Raw genomic sequence first — 12,142 nt, 5'->3', positions numbered from 1 at the left:
AGGCCTAGCATAGTGCCTGAGACAGAGGAGACAGTTTATGAAGCTTGAGAATCTGTCCTTACCGTACAAAGTGTGTCCTGGGTCGTAAAGTTCGACAGGGCTTCCCTGGTGGTCCAGTGGTAAAGACTCCGCCTGCCAGTGTAGGAGACATGGGTTTGATCCCTGGTTTGGGAAGATCCCACATGCCGTGAAGCAACTGGGCCCATGCACCACAACTACTGAGCCTGTGCTCTAAGCCTAGGAACCGCAACTACTGAAGCCCACACGCCCTAGAGCCTGTGCTCCACGAGAAGCCATAGCAATGAGAAGCCTATTCCCAGCAACTAGAGAGTGGCCTCTGCTCACCCCAGCTAGTCAAAGCCTGTGCAGCAGTGAAGACCCAGCATAGCCAAAAATAAATAGACAAAGCTATAAACCTCATTAGAGGCAGGATGAGGGAATGTGTCATGCTGAGTCTATGACAGGTAGCCAAAAGTCATATTAAGCATGCTTAATAACTAGAACTACGTAGGTACCTACAAAGCAGAATGGATTCTGGCTGAAAGATCATCTCTGTGTATAGCAATGGTAGGACCTCTCTGGGGTCTGGCTCACCTAATGTTTTAACAAAATCATGGGACAGAAGGATGGACGGGCACTCAATAGGGCTTTGAACTGTGCTTCCAGAATTGGTGTGCAAACTGAGGCCACTTGGTTAGTCAGTGGATTAGAATCCAGCCTTGACCACTAAGGCTGTGATGGCTGGATCCAGGGCTCTGGTCTAGAAGGTCCTGTGAGTTGTCTTGGTGACCTCATATAGAACACCAGTGATCAAGAGGCCAAAACTATTACAGAGTCCGGTTTTCAGGGGCCTCTGGCATCCGAAATAAGGGAGCCTGCAGGGTCTTTTTGGGCCTTGCCTTGCCCTGAGCATGTTCTGCCAGAAACCTGACGTCTGGATTGCCCTCCTGGCAGCAGTACATACCTGTCTTCCAGCTCTTCCCCAGGGAACATGCTGGAGGAGTCATAATGGCAGAGCAAGCCTCTCCTGTCCTCTGTACTCTGGAAGTCCCCACAGAATGGTAAGGACCTTGTCCAGGGACTGCTGAATGCAACAATGGCCTGTTGCTGGTGTCTGATCATGCTGGGGGTTCTAGGAGTACTTGTGTGTGTGTGTGTGTGTGCATGCACTCAGTTGTGTCCAACTCTGCAACTCCTTGGATTGTAGCCCACCAGGCTCCTCTATCCATGGGATTTTCCAGGCAAGAAGACTGGAATGGATTGCCATTTCCTTCTCCAGGAAGGGATCTTACTCATCCAGAGATCGAACCTGCATCTCCTGCATTGGCAGGCAGATTCTTTACCCCTGAGCTACCTGGGAAGCCCTCTAGGAGTACTCAGCTATGACTTATTTAGAATGGAGGATCTTCCTTGAATTAGGTGACCTCAGCTGGCTCCTGTTATTCAATCTCATTTGATAAGGATTTAGCTATATGGTTGCCTAGGCTAGCTATTTGAAAACACCAATCACTGAAAGTCAAGTGGCCAGGACTGAGTTTTCTTGTCTCTTAGAGCTATTTCAAGCCACAGTGATTAGCCTTTGGGGCCCACTATGTAAGTTTCTGTTGAATTCATCTCGTCTAAGCATTAAAGCCTTTTTTTTTAATGCTATCTGTGTCCTGGGAGTTGACTTCTCACAGAATTAGATTCTTTGAAAAATAGACACAAAAGCAGAAGTTTCCTAGCAACATGGCGGCCCTGTGTACATGTTTGGGAGGCTCCCATGCCAGGCAGACATGGGTGGGCTGAGTTAGGGTGGGCTTGGATGAGGGCAGGAAAAATCAGGTCTATGATTTTGGGAGGAGCTTTGCTAACTTTGGGGTCCAGAGAATATTTCTTTTATTTTGAGGAGATCTATTGACAAGATGCAATGGTAAATGAGTTTTTTTAATAGCTGTGGTAATCAGAGAAGTATTATTTCTGGTGTATAAGAGTTTGGCTACTTGAATGTAGAAACCTGGTCAACTCAACCTTAAATATTTTGAATCAAATTGGGGGAGGGGACACTGGCCCACATGTGGTGTTGAAGACCAGGTTCAGGAAATAACAGTATATCAGAACACCTGTCATGTAGGGCTTCGCTCCTGACTGGGAGGCCTCGGAGGACCACACGTGTGAGTCCTCAGAATCCACATGGTGTGGCTCAGGCTTCAGAGTATCACCAAATACCGGGTCTGGTCAAAGCATATGCAGAAGGCCTTCTCTGCTCGCTCAGAGGTGCACCTCTGAACTGTTCATCCTCAGAATGTCCAGCTTTATGAACAGACAGGCTCCTCCAATTGACTTCATGAATTGAAAATGATTGGAAGTGAGTCTTTTATTGTGACCGCCCTGATTAGGGCCATTATACCATATGAGGGCCTGGTGAGAAAAAAAGAGAGGTAGGGATTTGATGGCTAAAAGTACTTATGTGGGATTTGTATGTATATGCAACCTAGTTAGATCCTAATTTCCCTTCCAGACTGATGTCCCCTGTCTTGGTGGCCCCAGCCCTGACTCTGGGATATCCTGTTTTAGCTAGAGTTCCCAGTTTTTAATTTTTACAAAGACATCAAGTCCTTGCTGGGAGTGGTCAAGGATTTATTAACTACTCATGGTAAGTTTCTTCCAGACTGTCCTAGTTGGAAGACCTGACCTTCAAAAGATGAATATACCCTTGAAACCAGGGGTCCCCAACCTCCAGGACCTAGTGCCTGATGATCTGAAGTGGAACTGATGCCATAATAATAGAAATAAAGTGCACAGTAATGTAATGCACTTGAATCATCCCGAAACCATCCCCCACCCCAGTCTGTGGAAAAATTACCTTCCAAAAAACTGGTCCCTGGTGCCACAAAGGTTGGGGACTGCTGTTTAAACTCTTTATGGTATAGTCTGGCTGGAGGACACCGAGCTAGGAGAGTGCTGAATGCAAGAACTGGATGGAGCTCCGTGTCCAAGTACCCAGGTGAACATGAGACCAACGGTGTCCTTCGATCAACCTGTTGTATTCTATTCCAGTTGCTCCTGGGTGGGGCCAGGAGCTGTGGGGCTTCCGGCATGGCTTACAGACAGCAGCTGAGGGGCTTGTGGATACGGTCTCGGTGGCCGTGGGGCGCCCTAGTATAGGGACTCACCTGTGCTGCGTGTCCGTACTGTGCCACGTGGTCCATGGTGCTACGTGGACCAGAGTCGAGGAGGCTTTTTGACACCCTGTAATTTGTCTCGACGAAGATCACAGGCTCCTTTCCCTGTGAAAGGGAGCTGGATCCTGGCTGTCCTGGGTTTTAGGGTGGAGAGTTGGGTCTTGATTCCTGGTGAAGGACACCATTCTTGGGGGCTGAGAGGGGATAGCTGGAAAAGAGCATCTATTAAGCTGAGGAAATGCCATGGTTCCCTTGGGTAGTTTGTCCACTTGGCTGATGTGGTGTGTAGTGCATACAGGTGAGTGAGTATAGGTGAGAGTGAACATGACTGTGTAAAAATGTCAGGGAGGTACAGCAGGAGGTGGCTTATAACACTTACATAGGAAGCCCACTGACCTACCTCAGGCAGTGCATGCTGGGCTGGTCAGAAAGGCAAAAAGATGTAGAGTTCTATCAACCTGTTGTATTCTATCCAGGTAACTCCCTACCCATCCCCCCGCCCCCAAAATGGGTTGAGTTTGGCAGGTAGAACAAATCTCAGAACAGGCATGGGCTCAGTCGTGTCTGACTCTTTGTGGCCCTATGGGCTGTAGCCTGCCAGGCTCCTCTGTTCATGGGATTTTCTAGGCAAGAACTGTGGAGAGTTGCCATTTTCTTCTCTGACCTCATAGTGAAGGGTGACTGATGACCTCTGCCAGAAGAATCCAGGGGTCAGAGCCTTCCAGGGACTGGAAGGGAGGCACGAAGCCCTCACTGAAGCAGTAGCCTGGGCTGGAATCCAAACTCCCCAAGACTCTGCTACAGTGGAAGAGAGCCCAGGGAAATTGTCAGTTACTGTGGTTTAGTCCCACTGTTTCCAGAAAGGATTGTTCAGACCTAGAAGGGTGAAGAAGACTCCCTCCAGTCCAGGCACAGGCTGGGTGACAGCACTCCAGGGCTCAGGCCCAGCTGGGGCAGCTAGGATGCAGCTGATGGTCTTGGCACCTGGCCTCTACTTGCCAGCAGAGCCCCCAAGAAGGAGCTGCAGTATCTCCAGCTATTTTAGGGTGGATACAGAAGATGTTATTTGTATCACCACAGTGTCTGAGGAATAGTACATAAAGTACCTAAAGTGTGCTGGAGATGGTCCAGGGCAAATTCATCAAACTGAAACTTGGTTTCTTCCAGGCTGAGGATCTGTGTGTCTCTGGTGTGGCTTCTGCAAATCCCAGTGCATCCAGCCATACCAATTCCACAGAACACCCTACTAGCCACTCCCAGAATCATGCAAGTAAATTTCTGGAAACCAGACCAGGGCTAGGGACCCCACTATACAGTACAGAAATTTCAAATGAAAAGAAATAAAAATTATTTTCAAAATATATAAGGTATCAACAATGTAACATTGTCATTGAAAGTGTTTGAAATGTCTTTGTAGATCTGAGTTGATCCCAAGTATTAATGGTCCAGGCCTCTTTTATGATGATTATACCACAAACCACCTCAGAGGGCAGGCCAGGTTATGGGTTGGAGATACCACTAAAAAAAATATAAATCCCTTCAAGTTCACCAATAATCATTGCAGGCTTATATTAAAATTACCAAGCAAATAAACACTATGGAATGTGTCTAATCAAAATTATGTGAAAACAGCCCAATTTCTATCTCAACATTTCAAATGTAAGTTCCATCACTGACTGTTTTAACAAAAATTATCTCAAAAGTCATGTTGATTAAGTTAAAGGATAAAGTACATCATAGAAAGTATTTATAAGCATCGCTCATATTTCAATTGCCATAATGTTTTTTGCCAAGCTATCTTATGATCAAAAACTCAATTCTGCATTTTTGTGTAATCTATATTTTCTAAACATAAATCTGTTCTACAACTTTATACTTTCTTTGAGCAGAACTGGGCACACTCACACAATTACATGCTAAGTTATAAGCGAAACAGAATTTCCACATTTGCTCTATTCAGCCATAAAGGTAACATAGCAATTAGCAATTCTACCATTAAAGTAATTCATTAATAATTCTCTTCTCCTAAAATAATGAATGTCCTGAGTCACTCCTTACACAAATTTCTTTGTACCTTTATTTATCTTGATGTTTTAATGTCTTTCCCTGATTCTTAGAATTGGGACCTGCAAAACCATAAACATTTGACATCCGGTGGAACTTCTCCAGATCAATACAGATCAAACCCTGATTTTACTTTAAACATTACCCTGCTCCATTAAGTAATGAAATCCTTTCATAAAAAGCATTTCCAAAAGTACACTATACAATCAAGTATTAAATTCAAGTAGAAATACCCAGATGTTCACACACTAACAAAAATTTAACAAAAAGATACAATTCAAATTGAACAAACCTCTTGGGGGTGGGGTGTGAGGGCAGGGGGAAGGAGCAGGGACCTAAACCAGGGGTAGACATTCTTCCCAGATCTACTCCCAAGCATGTAAGTGTTCCTTCATGTCTTTAAAAATTAATAGGGAGCTTTGCACCAAACAACAGTCTCTATCTTCTGATTAAAAAGAATAAAGGAACGAAAAGGTCACATTTTCACCTTCCAACTTTATAATAATCAGACTTCTTAACTCCTCCAGGTCTGGCAGAGATTAGCCTCTGGTTCTCTGAGGCTAAGGGAGATTTGTCCTGGATGTTCTTCTTTGCTCCTTGCTGAGTCATCCGTGAGGCTTGATCACTTCATTCGAGCTCATTTGTCTTTCCTAGGCTTGGAACCAGCATGGCTCACATTTCCATTGCCATTGTAAAGTTCCAACAAGATGATCGTCGATTACTTCACCTTTAATTCTTCCTCCTGTTAATCCCTCTGTTTTCTGCCCCCGCCCACTCCCGCTCATCTTCTAGTCTGTATTCTAGTTGTTGCTGCTGTTGTTCAGTTGCTAAGCTGTGTCCAATTCTTTGTGACCCTATGGGCTGTAGCATGCCAGTCTCCTCTGTCCTCTGCTATCTCCCGGAGTTTGCTCAAATTCATGTCCACTGAGTCAGTGATACTATCACATCTCATCCTCTGCTGCCCCCTTCTCTATGTGCCTTCAGTCTTTGCCAGCATCAGGGTCTTTTCCCATCAGTGGGCTCTTTCCCACTCCCTTCTCCATGGGATATTCCCGACCCAGGGATCGAACTGATGTCTCCTGCATTGGCAGGGGGGTTCTTTACTGCTGAGCCACGAGGGAAGCCCCTGTATTCCAGTCCCACCTACAAATCAGAGCACTTCCCACAAGAAGCTTTGCAAGGGTACCTCCTAAGGCCCGCAATGACAACTGTACATGTGGGATCTTAGTTCCAAGACCAGGGATTGAAACTAAGTCCCCTGCATTGGATGGCAGATTCTTAACCACTGGACCACCAGAGAAGTAACAAGACTGTCTTTAATATCTTGAAGCAATATTATTAAAATAGCCACAGTTCTTGAAATTCCAACGTGCAGGTCCTGTGCCAAAGTGATTGCTGATCCCAACACAAAAAGGGACAGGCAGTATTTCATCAGATCTAATGCTACTCAGTGTAGGTGAAGCTGCTCAGTCGTGTCCAACTCTTTGCGACCCCGTGGACTGTAGCCCACCAGGCCCCTCTGTCCATGGGATTCTCCAGGCAAGAATACGGGAGTGGGTTGCCATTTCCTTCTCCAGGGGATCTTCCCCCACCCAGGGATCGAACCCAGATCTCCCACATTGCAGGCAGACTCTTTACCACCTGAGCCACCAGGGAATCCCCCTACTCGATGTAACATGAAGGAGAAAACAAGAGAAAAACCCTATCAACTGTATTATAACCTGACATTGATTGCAAAGTGTAGCCTAATTTCAGAGATGTTAAAATGGGAAGAAAAAAAAAGTGCATCTTAGACTCGATGGTGAATTTTGCAGGGGAAGCTGAAGCTCAGAGAGGCTGTGTGATGTGGCCAGAACCACAGAGCTCATCAAAGGCAGAGCTGGGTTTAGACTGTGCCAGAGTCCCTGCTTCTCCAAAGGTTTGAAGGCTTTTTCTCCCCCGTGGTTTCCTTTTCCTCACCTGTTTTCAAGAACCAGTTCCTAAGCCATCTGTCCTGGAAAAAAGAGCTTCCCCTTTCGGGTTACTACTTAACTACTTACTAACAGAGAGAAAGCAAGTACTCTTCGGAGACAGCAACCCCTCTTGGCCCTGCCTAATTATAGAGACTGCCCATTGTGCTGTTGCTATATTATTTTTGGCAGGAGGATGGAGGGAGGGGAAGGAGTGGGTGTTGGTGATGGTTATGCTCACCCTCCCCCTTCTCTACTTGCCCTGAGGCAGCAGGGAAGCGGGTACCCGAAGCTTTTGCAAGTGGATGAATAAAAGCTGATTTAGGAAGCTAGAAGCTGCAGGGCAAATCCACCCACACCTCTCCTGATCAGATCTTCTCACTCTTCCCCAGCAAAATCCACTACCCCCCTGCTGATCCTGAACTCAGCATCACCCCTTAGACTTCAAAATTTTTTTTCCTTCTCAAGTGATGTCCTGTGTCTCCGGAGATGAACTCCCCAACTGCTGAGCCCACTGCCCGTTTGTTGGGTGATCTAATAAATACTTAGTGAGGATCAACTTCATAGTACTCTGAAGATGAGTGATAAGCCAGTGCACACACAGTTCCTGCCCGCTTAGGGTTCACAGTCTAATGAGAGAGACACTTGTCATCAAAGAAGCTTATAAATTACTGTAAAATGACAACTGTGATAAAAGGTTCTCAGGAAGGCCGGTAGCTGAGATAGCGCTCCCGGAGTATTCTGTGTGCTCCTCTGCATCTCCCAACAACTGCCTCCCCCTGGCCCCCAACCTGCTTTGCAGTTTCAGTTGGGGCCAAGAGATGAATTCTGGCCAAGGATCATGAGTGGATATGATGTGTGTCCCCTCCAGGGAAAGACTTTAAGAACTGAAAGATTTTCCAGGCAAGAGTACTGGACTGGGGTGCCATTGCCTTCTCCTCCTATCTCCCTCTGCTGTTTTAACATCTCCCTCCTTGCCTTTCACCTGGAAATATGCTCAAGCTTCCCTCAATACTCACCCCCCGCCCACATGCTCACCCCTCCCTTTGACCTAGTACTCTCCCCCTGCACTTCCTCTTTCCTTTCCTTTGGCCCCGAGCTTGGTAAAAGATCCATCATCGTTGGGTAATTCTATCCTTCGCCACTCAATCGCTTTCCATTCCTGACTCTGGTCCTGTCCCGACCAGTCTACTGTAACTATTTACAGAAGTCTCCAGGGACTTCCAGATTATCCAGCCCACTGGAGACAATTCAGTCCTTATCTTCCCGGGCTGCTTTGATGTGACACGGTGACCATACTCTCATTTTTCAGACTTCTCAATTCTTTGGCTTCCAAGACAGTTTCTCACCTGGCGTTCTTTCTGCTCAGTCAATCACTTCCTCCAAGACTCTTTGATTGAGGGTGTTAAGACCCTAGTCTTGCCCCTTGGAGTTCTATGTTCAGTGTGGGGCTCTTTCCTCTCCTCTGTGTCATTTCTCATTCATCTTAGAATTCCTATCACTTCTATGCTGCTGATTCTCTGATACATATCGTTAGTCCTGATACTGCCTCTAAGGCTGAAACATTTTTTTCAGTCCTCTATGGATTGCTCCTCCATGAAGACGGCAGACCACCCAGTCCAAGCTCCTGGGGGTGTGTACCCTGAGGTCTCAGCTCCCGCTCCTTCTTCAAGTCTGACTTTCTGTTTAGTCATGGCAGACTCCCTGGAATGCCGGTACACATCATGATGGCTCACATCTTTTGAGTTTTTACACATGTAGCTTCAAAATCCCTTCCGCTCCTTTCTTCTCTGCCTCATTCTTAACTCATCCTCAGTGCTCACCTTAGGTATCACCTCTCTGCCAGGAAGCTTTGCTGTCTGGCATCTTCAGGCAGAGACACGTGCTGGTCTTGTGGGCATGCCCTCCACCACTGCATGCAGCACAGCCCGTCAGACCCAGCCTGTCTCTACCTCTCCATCTCTCTGTCTCTTTGTCTCTGTCTCTCTCTCCTGCAGCCCCCACCCCTCTGCACACTTGTGCGACTCTCCCCTAGCCAGCTGGGGAGGCTTCGTCTTTGCATGGGGCACTGACTCCAATCTAGTATGTCACCTCCCAGCTACAGCATCCCTGGGCCAGCCTCTAAGCAGGGCACTCCTGGGACTTGGAATTCACTTTCACATCCCCAGGAATGTCAGGGAGATAGTGAATGAATGATGACGACTTCAACCTGACTCCTCATTTTGGCTGGGCTGCTCTGCTCCTGCCACATGGAGATGCTGCTGGGGAAGCGTTCCCTGCAGAAGAAGGCCTCCTTGTTCTCGCTTGGGACGGTGCCCTTGCTCCGCTTTTAGCCCAGACGGCAGAGGCACCCCACCCTCAGCTTCAGAGGTACAGATTTTCACTTTATAGCCTCGCGCTCAGCCTCCATCTCTGGAGGTTAATCCCATTCCACAGGCTGAGCCCCACATGCTAAGCCTTCCAGTTGAAACTGGGTTCTGAATTGGTCACCCCCTCTCTTGATGGTGAGTTCCCCCTCTCAGGCCCTTGCTGTCACCAGTCTCTCATTGGAGACAACCTCAGGGCATCATGGACAGAGGGGATCCCAGCAGGCTATAGTCCAAAGGGTCGCAAAGAGTCAGACACGACTGAACACACACACCCTTCCTCAGAGACGCTCTATACAACACTGAAGGTCAATAGACCCTGTGGCCAGGGTCAGGATTACTCTGGTTCAGGGAGGCTCCTTGGCCCTGTGCAGATGTGCCTGCTGTCCCCAGGCCAGCTCTGCAGAACAAGGGCACAGGGTAGTGACGCTGAACGGTGTCTCTGTTACATTCTCAGAAACCATTCTGTGGCCTGCGGCCCTCCCAGGAGTGTCACACCACACAGCTGGCCCACCACACAGTTGGGGCAAGAGGCTCCTTTGAGGTCAGCCTGCCGCCTGCACTCGGTTCCGAGTTAGCAGTCTGCTTACACTGTAACTCCCCTACTGTGATGGCCCCTCTAGAAAGTGCCCCATCTAGACCCACAGCTCCTTCAAAGTCCAGCCCATGACCTCAGGATTCAAGGGTGGCTCTTGTTCAGTCGCTAAGTCGTGTCCAACTCTTTGGGACCCCATGGACTGCAGCACACCAGGCTTCCCTGTCCTTCACCATCTTCCTGGAGCTTGTTCAAACTCATGTCCATTGAGTCGGTGATGCCATCCATCCATCTCATCCTCTGTCGTCCCCTTCTCCTCCTGCCTTCAATCTTTCCCAGCATCAGGGTCTTTTCCAATGAGTTGACTCTTTGCATCAGCTGGCCTAAGTGTTGGAGCTTCAGCTTCAGCATCAGTCCTTCCAATGAATATTCAAGGTTTATTTCCTTTGGCATTGACTGGTTTGATCTCCTTGCTCTCCAAGGGACTTTCAAGAGGCTTCTCCACCACCACAGTTGGAAAGTGGCTCTGGCCAAGCTCAAATGTGGAGAGGGCCTGGGCTAATCGAGATGCCCCCTCAGGTTGGCCCCAAGACGGCTGCATCCCAGGTAGGTATCAGCAGCCTCTTCCCAGAGACTGAACAGGGAGTAGGAGTGGGGGAGGGTGACAGGAGAGGAAGGATCCCCTCTACCCTCCAACTGGCTCTATTTTATATCCTATCTGCCTCCCACAGACTGGTGTACACACTGGATTGCTTTGCTCCCCTGCTCTCTGCCCTCTGCTAAGCTCTTCTCTGTTTCCTGAGCTGGCTCCTCCCTTGCTTCCACACAAGCTCACTTAGAGGCTCGGAGGGTGGAGTGTGGGGCTGGATTAAGTAATTTAGAATTCTTTATCAAGGCAATAGTCTAACTTGCAAGGCTATTTACTTTTCTCTATGGAAGTTGAATAGCACCTAGATTTTTTTTTTTTAATTTAACTTTGGTAACAAATCTTAATATTTCCCCAGGCAGACAAAGCACAGATGAAGGTGGAGGTTCAAAGTCTCACCAATATTTTTCAAACCCATTGCACACTTTTCTACTCATCCATTCATCACATACAAAGTTCTTGCTCCCCCTCAAATAAATTAATTGAAAAGTTTTGTTTGGCTGCTTGAGGAAAAGAACTGAGATCCGCCCTTTGTTTTCTGTTTCATATTTTCTGGATAATGAATGAGTCAAACGATGAATAAAGGGCTGGGGGCAGCCCTTTATTCTTGTGTCTCCAGTCCCACCATCCTGGCTCCATTTCTGGCCTCCCTTGTCACCCGCACAGCTGCCCTACATATTTCAGAAGAATGTGGGGTCTCTCCCTGTCTCTGGTTGTGGAGAAACCGTTCCCCAGGAGACGATGGCAGGATGGCAGGACACAACGGGACCAGCGGAGGGGGTGACCTGCAGTTGTCAAGGGGACACCAATGGAGGTCACGGCTCCCCTTGCACTCTGGACATTTGCTCAGGAAGTGGTGGTGGGGGCGGGAGGAGGGTGGTGATAAAGGAGAAATAAGTCACATTTCTTCATACCTGCCTGGGATTACAGAGTATTTAGGGAGCACCTGTTGTGTGACATCCCAGGGTCAGGCAGGAAGACACAATTGTGTCCCTGGCTCCATGGGCCTCTTTCTGTAGAAGGATGCAAAGCTCGCCCTGGAAATAGAACCACAGTAGTGCCAGCTCAGTGGCCCCATCCCTGCAGCCTTAATCATCCTCTCCCTCACCCTCTCCACCTCACTCTGCATGGGAACCCTGATGGCCCCTTTGCCCTACATCCCATCTCTGGTACCCAGCGGTTAAAAATCCAGGTCTTGGTTTCTGCAAATCAAAACCACTATGAGGTACCATTTCACGCCAGTCAGAATGGCTGCAATCCAAAAGTCTACAAGCAATAAATGCTGAAGAGGGTGTGGAGAAAAGGGAACCCTCTTACACTGTTGGTGGGAATGCAAACTAGTACAGCCACTATGGAGAACAGTGTGGAGATTCCTTAAAAAACTGGAAATAGAACTGCCTTATGACCCAGCAATCCCA

General features: G+C 47.8%; 1 long non-coding RNA gene across 1 annotated transcript in view; it reads left to right on the top strand.

Annotated features, from left to right (window-relative positions):
• Positions 1 to 11,241, top strand: part of LOC109571885 (uncharacterized) — a 29,270-nt gene extending 18,029 nt beyond the window's left edge. Inside the window, exons 3-4 of the long non-coding RNA XR_002182698.2 lie at positions 10,561 to 10,684; positions 11,083 to 11,241. This is a non-coding gene — a long non-coding RNA (uncharacterized lncRNA). The remainder of the gene's footprint in view (positions 1 to 10,560; positions 10,685 to 11,082) is intronic.
• Positions 11,242 to 12,142: the final 901 nt, after the last annotated feature.

Source organism: Bos indicus, chromosome 2, assembly GCF_029378745.1.
Source record: "Bos indicus isolate NIAB-ARS_2022 breed Sahiwal x Tharparkar chromosome 2, NIAB-ARS_B.indTharparkar_mat_pri_1.0, whole genome shotgun sequence".
Taxonomy (NCBI): Eukaryota; Metazoa; Chordata; class Mammalia; order Artiodactyla; family Bovidae; genus Bos; species Bos indicus.
The sequence above is the reverse complement of the archived record's forward strand: the minus strand, read 5'-3'. Positions and strand labels throughout refer to the sequence as shown.